Here is a 10502-nt window from a genome sequence, read left to right as displayed (position 1 = left end):
GTGATGTCCTTACTACACTTCTCCTTCACATACTTTATAGCTACAGTGTACACATGTGATTTCCATCCATTTTGTGAATGGTCATCCATGTTGTGATGATGAACCATCACCTCAAGCAAAGCAACATCCATGTCATCATCCCAAGTGACATAATTTCTCTTTGGTAGTGTTAGAGTACCTTCACCCACGTAAGTTATACAATTCTTTAGGAGTTTGGGGTTCTTGTTGACTTGAAACCCGCTCTTTCAAGTGGTACCTAGTAGATCTGAATGGCGCCAGAAAGTCGGCACCATTGGTGTATCCAACACCGACTAGGCAATACTTGCCTATGGTATACCAACTAAAGTTAGCTAACAATAACATAGTGAAAGAAGAAACGAAATGCCAAGAGAAACTAGTCATACTCTGAGGTATGAAAAATGCATCTTGATGATCGTTTCTCATTGCATAACGCAATACTCTGGAGTCAGAAGCAGATCCCTCCCAGCCAGGTAGAGCATACATAAATTTCATGTTCCACTCAACAAAACCTAGCATGTTCGTGGTGATATCTTGCTTTCTGTTCCTATACCTTCCTTGGTCAGCCGGAACAACACACACGTCAACATAACACTCGTCTAGTGCTCCCAATGCATTGCCAAACCACTTTCATTTGTAATCATCTGGAGGTTCAGTGGAAGGATCGGGAAGCTTTATAAAATCCCCACTTAGGGGAAAGGATGAGTGTTAACACACTCGAGAAGTGCCTTCTAATAGTCTCTAAAGAACGCTTGTAAGTGCCACGGAGCAACCTCATCTTAAGACCATGTCCAACCACCAATAAAAACATTGCAACCTTTTCTTCTACAGTCACATATATGTTGTCAACCAACCCACACTTCTCACGCAACATGGTGCATAAATCATGGAAGTTTCTTTTAGTTAATCTTAACTCATCACAGCAAGTTACTTCTCAACCATTATACATTTCTTTGAGCAAGTACTTCCTAAGACCATACTGATGCTCGTCATCACTAAAGCACCCTAAACTCTTTGGTGCCCTCTGCCTATATGCAACTCATATGATCTCGAGGTAGATCAACTCTGTAATCATCATCCACATCAATATAATCAAGCTGGACATAGGGTTTTACCTCCTCGAGAGGGCCTGAACCTGGGTAAATATTTTATCCCCTTTTCTCCTACAATCCATCAACCCAAGGTCCACAATTTGGGACCCCCTACCCGAGATCTGCCGGTTTTGACACCGATATTGGTGCTTCCATTGAGAGTTTGGTTGTTGGATCACCGGAAGCATCGATGGCTCGCCTCATCATCAGCGATCGAATCAGTAAACGGGACATCTTCGCCCCTGGACACGTCCTCACGCTCGGTAGAGTCACGCTGCGCACGAACCCAACTGGCCTTCCCAGCCAGATCGGAGGCTTTGTCCCTAGTCAGCAAATAAGGTTTGGAGATCTCGAATTCTTCACCGACTCCTGGGGCAATATGTTCCCAGCAAAAATCACGACCTCGACCAATGAACCTCAAAAGCCCGAAGCCTTGACTCTAGGTCTCTTGTCCGGCCACGGCCTCAGTTCCCTCTTTGTTAGAAAGTTAGCTTTGAGCTCAGACCCGACCTCTATGCCCGGACAACAGCGAACGGCCATTGTCGAACATGCATCCCTCGCGGAAGCCATGGAAGTCAACTCCAAAAATCACCAAGTGATTGATCAGGGCATCCTCTCGATGTTAAACGAGACGCTCGACTAGATCCAATCGCTTTAAATCTCAGATAGCCGGAGCCCGACCTATGCACAAATTGGCTCAGAGGCGGATTATGATAACTTTTACGGCCCACCCACCACCCACTTGGTAGCCACAATCGAAGACTTAACCGATGCATTGGACTAGGCCTTCAAGGAGCTCGAGGATATGGACGATGAGGCTAATGACCCCACCCCCGTAAATACTGGGCGGTGGACTACAACGTCCACCCATGACGTCTACATGGTAGACACACTTGGTGACACGGGCGACGTTACACCCAAACAAAACGGCGATAAGTCCGGGGAGGAGCCCTCAAAGCGTGGAAGGCCGCGTAAGCGTGCCAAGGCAAATAAGGGAAGGGCCTCCATACAAGCTACAGGGGAAAACATAACCCCAGAAGACCACAACAACCCCGAAGCTCCCGAGCAACAACTAGAGGACCCGGACAAACCCGAAAGCTGAAACGATCCCGACGACCTCAATAATTCGGACGACGGCGATTACCTCCCCCCTATCGATGACGAAATCGTCTTAGAGGCCGAAGACCTAGTAATTCCGAGGACCTTGAAGGTCAGGAACAATTCCGACAATAGCTTATACCTACCGCTCAAATCCTAAAAGCGAAGCAAAGGCAACTCTAGGCCGAACAAGACACCATTAAGAGCAGGTGGACCAAAATTCTGGTTGCCAAAGAAGGATACGACACCGAGTGGCCGGCTCAAAACAAAAGCTACCCGCGTGTGACAACCCCAATGCATTTTCCTTCCCCTTTTGTAATTCCTTCCTTGTTTGGCAACCTTGTGATGTGAATGGATGTGAGACTTAGTGGTGTCATCATTTCATGTGCATCATGCATAACATCATATTTTTGTCTTGTTTGTTTTGATCCTTGTGTTGTTGTGTCACCTTGGGGGTGTATGTGAGTGCATGTGTGATGGTGATCTTGGCATGAGAGTGGGTGCAACAAGGGCCACTTCAAATTCCCTGGTGGCACCATGACCATAAACCCCCCTCTTCCAATTGTTTTATGGTTGTTTTAAAGTTTCAGTTTTGGCCCCATTAAAAATGTTCCTCATATTTTAAAAATCTTCTATTAAATGTGGAGGCAGCCCTCTGGTTTTATTTTTGTGTGTTTCGTTTTGGTTTTATTTAAAAACAGAGCCCCATGTTAAATAAAAGGAATTTATTTTTGTTCTTCTAAAATGCCTTACTTATTTTTATAAATAGTGACAACATTTTAGAAGACCAAAGATATTTTTATTTTTGTTAAACTCTTTTTCTTTTGGCCTTAGACAATTATTCAAATTCTGCTTTAAATTTTTTTGCAAAGGTTTTTAAATCACACAGACAGAGAGAGCCAGGCCCAACCACCTTTTTGGCCGAGCCAACCCTCCTCCGCGTCCCTCTTCCTCCGGACGTCAACCCTTGTACGACACCATTATAGCCACCCGATCAAGCTCCGATCATATTCAGTGGCCACCCAGCATGCCACAGGCTAATAAAACACCCTGGTGCCCTAGCCATCGCCCCCGCCCTATTTTCCTCTGCCTCTCCCTCTCGCGTCATCGGGGAGGAGCCCTACCGCCGTCGCCACGACCGAGCCTGGCAACAGCTCGCCGTCGGCTTGCAGTAGCAGCCCATCACCCGCTTGCGCCCGAGCCTCGACGCAGCCGACCGGTTACATTCCTGCGGAGTGGAGGTACCAGGGCCGCGCCATCCGCTCCGTCCACAATGTCCTCTGCTTTGGGCGCCGGCGAGCAGAAGCAATGAGCAGCAGGCCGTCGTCACCTCCTCCTTCCATGCGAATGCCTCCTCGTCCGCAGCCTCCGCGCGTCCCCTCTGTAAGCCGTGCCTTCTGCCTCTCCTCATTGTGTCGAATGGTGGTAGCCACCGGACTGCACTGTCATGGCTAGCATGAAGTAGCAGCAATGGCAGCACAACAGCAGTAGCAGCAGTTGTAGAGAGCAGCAACAACAATCGTTCGAGCTTGTAGGCAGTTTCGTGCATGCTGCGTAGGTAGTGGCAGCAGCAGCAGTTGGCTGGTGCGTGGCTACCCCCATGTAGTTGCAGGCGCGTGTTGCACCGGCGAGTTCGCCACCCCCCCCCCCCTTCCTAGCCTAGTGGCTCCAGCGTCGCGCCTCCACCAGGGGCCACAGGGGCCCATGTGTCATCCAGCGAGGGGGGCCTGGCCACTGCCAGGTGGGTCCCCCTCCTTATTATTTTTTATGTTTTATTTTATTTTTTGTGTTTGTTTTTGTGATAATTAGAAATATTTTCTATTTCTGGAATATGTCCACATATGGACTTGACAAATAGGGCAGGCTCAAGAGCAGATGTGTTCTTGACATAGTTGTAGTTTGATTATGTGCCAATTTCTTTTATTGTTTGCGGTGTTTTTCTGAATGCAACATGGGCAGTATGATATATGGATCTGGGTTAGAAAATCCCAAGGAATCCAATGGTTGTACTGGAATCTGCTTTTGAGCATTTCTATAGAAAGTCACCTTGTGGTGAGGTGGCACTTGATTATCTGTGTAGGATGGCTTATGTGCATGGTCAGAGGTTGTGCTTGCGTGCATTATTATGTCTGTGGCATCATCTTTTTACTGGTATTTATTTCCTGCTTGTTTCTTTTGGGTAGCTTCTAGGGCCGGAAACGAGTTCGAAGAGTCCGGTGAGTTCGTGCAGGAAGATCAGGAACAGTTCCACTGTCAAGAAATCACAGGCAAGATGATCGTGACCTTGACACTGTTTCTAGCTTTGTTTTGCTTTGCAATTCATTTCTGTCATTACATCTCCGCTGCCTACCACATGATATATAGGCCATCAAACATTGCCATGAAACCTCAAACACCTCCCCTCCTAGCAAATATTGTTTGGCTAAGTTAGGCTTGCTCGACCACTAATTTGTCAGCGTTGCTAGTTGCAGGTGCCAGCTGGTCCATGTGATAACATGGTATTTGATATCATCCTATTCTAATTACTATTTAATTAATGCACTTGTATACTTGGTAAATAGCGAAAGGCCTAGCCTTTTGTCGGGTGATTTGTTCCGCTGTTGCCGCCTTTCGGCTACCGGTGTTTTATTCCATAACTGAGCGCTCCTAACACGTTCGGGGTTGTTATGGGGACCCCCTTGATAAATCATTTAGAGTTAAGGCGTGTCTGGCAAGACCCAACTTTGGTGTTAATTTGCTAACAACTTAATAATAAAAACATAGGGAATAGATACCCCAAGAATTTAATCTACAACCCGGGCCAGTGCTCCTCATGAGTGTTGGTCCAAACTATCAACCGCCGGTTGCTATCAGGGGCAACTCTACGATTGGCCTACCGGAAGTTTGGACAATCTGTTGTGTTATGAGAACGAGATACGCGGATACTATCAGGATCGTCGACATGTCGGGAGGTCTTGCCGGACTTGTCTTACCTTAGCGATATATCTTGCGCATTGGGATTCCAGTGAGACTTTGGGTCTTCTCGGAGTTGAGGTTTTCCACTAAGGAATTCGACGAGATCACGAGTTTCGTCGTAGACGATTACTATGCGGCCTATGGTAATTTGTGATGGACTAGTTGGAGCACCCCTACAGGGTTAAATCTTTCGAAAAGCCGTGCCCGCGGTTATGTGGCAACCATGGATATTTTGTTAACATCCGGTTCTAGATAACTTGAAGTAACTTAAATAAAACTTGCCAACTGTGTGCGTAACCGTGACTGTTTTGTTCAGAGCTCCTTCTCTGATCGAGAACACGGTGGGGTTATGAATGACGTAAGTAGGTGTTCAGGATCACTTCGTGATCATTCTAGTCTTCAACCGTCTTACGTAGACCACCATATTTTATTTCTGTTCTTCATAAGTTAGCCACCATAAATTCTTAGGATGCTGCAAACTCAAACACTTAACCCTATGTCACCAATTAACTCAGTTAGGCTCGATACCAAGGTCATGAGATTGTTGAGTCCTCGTGGCTCACAGTTTACTACAAACACCCACAGGTACAGGTGCCCTAGTTGCAGATGTTCCTGAGGATACCCAGCTGAGGTGGGAGTTCGACGAAGACAATGGCTGGGTGTATGTGACGTACCCCAAGGACTAGAGGCGCTTGGTCGTGATTGTGGGACTAGCAAGGCGGGATAGCATGATTTTGCCGTTTATCTTGTCCGTAGACGGACCGTGTCTTATGTATGAACAATGAATGCTTGTGTGAATTGTAATCTAGCATGTGGCGAGTGTAAGCCGAATCTTATACTCATATCTCTATTTATGTAATGGCAATGTTATCCTGCTTGCGATACGCTTAGATGCGACCCTTTTCCCTTTTGAGGCCTTGCCCCCAAATAAGGAAAGTGACGCATCTTAGTCGTTACAAGTTGGTAATCAGAGCCTTACGACCATAGGAGCCTTTGATTGATCGAACTTGGCCGAGTCGAGTCTAGCAAAACCTATTTTGAGTCTAAGTTATATCGGAGAGTAGGTTTCTTTTTTCTCCTCTTCTTTGCTGTGGTGAGGTTCACAACTTAGGAAATTTTAATTCTACTCCTCTTCTTGCTCAAATTTTTTTAGGATCACGCGGATATTTTTGGAATCTATATGATACCGATGTGATCGAGTTCTGTCTTGGTGCCTCCTGCTATGTTGATTTTATTCCGGGGAGTTGAGCTCCAGGGAATTCTTGAGCACATCATTATCATTCAGATTTCTTAGTATCTCAGGACGGAGGATGTTCGAAATTGCTTCAATACTAGTAGTGGCGAGATAACCCCGACATCCCGAGTACTTGTGTAGAGAGTTCGGGAGTACTGCCATACTTAGTATGGTTGTGATTACGAGAGTCTGAGATAGATGAAGTTCCGAGATTCTGGTTATGTGTTGACGGATGTGATACACTCGACAGGTTAGTATAGGAGTTGAGTGATATATTACTCCTTGTATCCATAGACCAGATTGCATGACCAGAAATGCCGGGAGTTCTTAGGTGGTAACTCAAGTAGTTATTTATAGGACAATCTTCCAATAGATGCATGATGTGAGGTTGGGATTCGACATTTAGTGGATTCGTTTGTTCACGGTCATCTTACAGCGGTTCTCGTTGTGTCTTAAAGAGTCCTTGTAGCTTGCTATGACTCGGGGACGCTTCGCATGTCGTGTGCACTGCATTGTACATGATGGCTACTGTAGGATAGAGCCCGTGCGATCCTATCCACAAAAATATTGGATGGAATCTCTGTCAGACATTTGTTCCGAGCAATCCTAGCTCATACTTGGTTTACGAGTGGCTTTGAATCAGATGTTGTCGGCAGTTACTTTGAGGAAGCATTCTTACTAATTATAGTTCGAATACAATTGCTAAGTAATCTTGTTCAGATATTTATTTTCGTTGATTCAGCTTATTCTTTGAATTTTAATCTCTGATCTAACATTGTTTTCCGTCCCAGGATTGCTCCACCAAATCGCCAGAATCCGGGTCGTGAGAGTGCTGATCCTCCACCACCCCCTCCTCCGCCACCTCCTCCTCCTCCAAAGGCATGGCAAGCTGTGATGGCTGCAACCAATGCAAACACTCAGATGTTGCTTCAGTTGTTGCAAGAGAGGAACAATCAGCAGCAGGGCAATTTCAACTATGGTGGACATCAGTTTGCAACTCTGAATCAATTCTTGGCAAACCAGCCGAAGTCCTTAACTTCCTGTGACCAGCCAATCGATGCAGATGATTGGATTTGTGACATGAACAAGAACTTCGAGTGCAGTAATGTGCGACCAGAGGACTTCGTCAAGTTTGCAACTTTTCAGCTCAAGGGTCAGGCAACAGAATGGTGGTAATAGTTGAAGGATTCCAGAGGTGACAGAATGATCAGTTGGGATGATTTCTACAGGGATTTCAGGGCTCTCTATATTCCAGCAAGTGTCGTCAAAAAGATGCGTGAGACATTCAGGCGCTTGAAGCAAGGAGGTTCATCTTGTAGGATTTTGGGGCCCGCAAAACCCTAAGGATTTGAACACGGGTGTGTGTGCGGCGATCTCTCCCGGGTCGACCTTACCTAGCCCACTACTTGATGGAAACGACGAAGGACTCACTCAGTGGTGAGGGTAGCATAGAACACAATAGTTTACCCAGGTTCGGGCCGCTGCGAAGCGTAGAACCCTACTCCTTCTTTTGCTGGATTTCCTCTCGCGGAGGTGGTGGATGAACTAGTATAGTGCTTTCGAGCCTCCGGAGGCCAAGTGGCTAGGTGTGTTGCCCTACGGTTGGAATGAACTCCCCTCCATCTGGGGTCTGGTCTGAATGAACTCTCCCATTTCAAGTATCCTACTCTCTATTTATAGCAGAGGCCCGGGTCCTCTTCCCTCATAGCTTTGGCGGGAAGGAATCACACAGCGGCCAATTTTGAAGGGGACACAAGGGAACATGCTCCCCTGTCCAAAGGTGGTCTTCGCCTGCAAAGTAACTGCCTGAGCTACACGGACGGGCCCGGGGATGATGTTTGCCCTACTGGCGGGCGACCGTGGTCTTGTTGCACCGGAAGGGAAACCTTTAGAAGATTCCTTTGGAACCCTGGTACTCTCCCACCTCCTTTGCACTAAATGGGAACTGTCCTCTCCTGCCATCCACTGCTCGTCTGTCCTTCCCTGGCGTCACCCTTGACTCCTGAGGCCCGGCCTTGCCTTGAAATATCCGCTGCTCCGGAGGGTTCCTGAGGAGGTCACATGCGGGTCTTGATGTCGCTCTAACTCGCGAGGCTTGGCCCCTCGCGAGGGCCTTGTCCAGGGTGGTGTTGTTCCATTCAATCTTGGGTCGGTGAGGCGGGTCGACCCTGGGCCGCAGGCAGGCAGGTCTGGGTACCCCCATTCCTAGAACGCCGACAGTAGCCCCCGGGCCCAAGGCGCGCCTCGGTTGGCTTCTTGGCGGAGCCTTGAGGGCGGCCTGAAGCATCGCGGGCCCTAAACGCCTGCGGGGCGGGCCTTTAAAACGGCGAGCCCATCCTCTCCGCGCAGCATCTCCTGACCTGCGTGTGCCGACCGTCTCCGCGCCCTATCCATTCCGTGCCGGCTCTTCCTTCTGTCGATCTGGCCGTCCGCTCTTCCTCTGACCCACGCGTGTCACGAAATCTTTGCCTTGTTCTCTGTGTCATGCCTCGGAAAGGGGGGAAATGTGGAGGCTTGTGGGGCCCAACCATCCCGGCGGCGCCCTGGCCCGTGCTGGAACGGTCGACGGTGGTGAACGTCGAGGGGTTGAAGAAGGTTCGGCTGGTAGTTGCTGCCGACTCCAATGAGTGGGGGAGGCACCCAGATCTTGCCGGGCTCATGGCCTCGGAGGGAGAGTGTGTCCCCCGTGGTTCCTCTCCATTCACATGCCCTCCTTTCTGGTGTACTGCCGCCATTCTCGGTCTTCCTCGATGCAGTGTTTTCGCATTACGAGATCCATGCGCTCCATCTTGACCCCTGCTCTTTGGTCCTCCTCTCTGCCTTCGCGTTCTTGTGCGAGGCTTTTGTTGGTGTTACTCCTTCCGTGGCATTGCTCCGCCATTTCTTCTCCCTTGAGTTGATCTCCGAGGTGCAGTGCTCTGGGGTGTGAGTCCTTGAGAACTATCGACGCAACAGCCCCCGGGGTCCTATACGATGAGCTCCTCCCCGAAGCGGAAGGGTTCTGGCAGCAGTGGGTGCAGATTGAGGCTGCCTATGTCGGAGCTCTGTTCCAACCTCCGCCGATCCCCCGCGACGCCGAACTGGGGGTGGGAGCGCGAAGAGCTCAGCGACCCCCGGGCTCGCGCCGGTCTTGATCCGGCTGGAAAAACTGAGGCGTGCGGGGGTGTCGATGGCGATGGTGGTGCGCGAGTTCATCTGTCGGCGGATTGCCCCCCTTCAGTGCCACTCCCGCCCCATGTGGGCCTACACAGGGCACAACGACTCTATGAGGACCCAAGTCATCCCCTTTTCCCTGATGTCCCGCGTGAGCTGCGTCGCCGGCTGACCGGCGGCAATCCTGATGAGCTCCCCCCTAACGGCCTACCCCTGTACATCTTCAAGGCCCCGGAAGCTCTAACAACGGAGATGCCGCTCTTCGATGAATGGGGGATCCTTCCTAAGAGGGAAAAGCATTTCCCGGAGGTCGCGCCCCCGGGGTTCAGCCCCGCAAAGACCCTAATTGTGCGGTTACCCCCGTGACCATGGCGGGCGGTGTGCCGCTTTCCGTCCTCCCGGCTGTGCCTCCGCGTCGAGCCGGGGTTGGTGGTGACGATCGGTCGACGGTGGAAAGCGCTGCCCCCACTTGTGAGCCTCGCTCGAGGGTCGCCGAGTCCCCCCGCCGGGGCGCCCTTGCCGGCCAGAAGAGGAGGTTGTCCGAGGGCGGCGCCCCCCCGGTGCGAGGGGCTCCCATGAGGAAGAAGTGGATGGCCATTGATGAGTAAGTGCCCATATTTCCCCTCGTCCTCCTTTACGTGCCTGTCTTGTGAACCCTTGTTCTTCAGGTTCCCTTCCGATGGCCGGGGAGACGGGTCAGCATCGCCTGCTCCGGAGGTCGCCGGGCGTCCTGCGGCCTCTTCTCTCGCACTCTGCGGGGCCCGGTCTCTTGAGCCTCATGCATGTGAACCCCCGCGGTCTTCTTCGTTGGAGGCCTTCGGTACTTCGGGGGGATGCCTCTCCCCTAGCCTGCGGCCCCTCTTGGGGCCATGCCGCGCCTTCCCCTTGGACCCCTCCAGCATGGCGATGAGGGGCCTCATGGGGCGCTCAATGTCGACGAAACGGCCGCACGG

This window comes from Hordeum vulgare, chromosome 5H, assembly GCF_904849725.1.
Source record: "Hordeum vulgare subsp. vulgare chromosome 5H, MorexV3_pseudomolecules_assembly, whole genome shotgun sequence".
NCBI classification, from domain to species: domain Eukaryota; kingdom Viridiplantae; phylum Streptophyta; class Magnoliopsida; order Poales; family Poaceae; genus Hordeum; species Hordeum vulgare.
The sequence above is the reverse complement of the archived record's forward strand: the minus strand, read 5'-3'. Positions refer to the sequence as shown.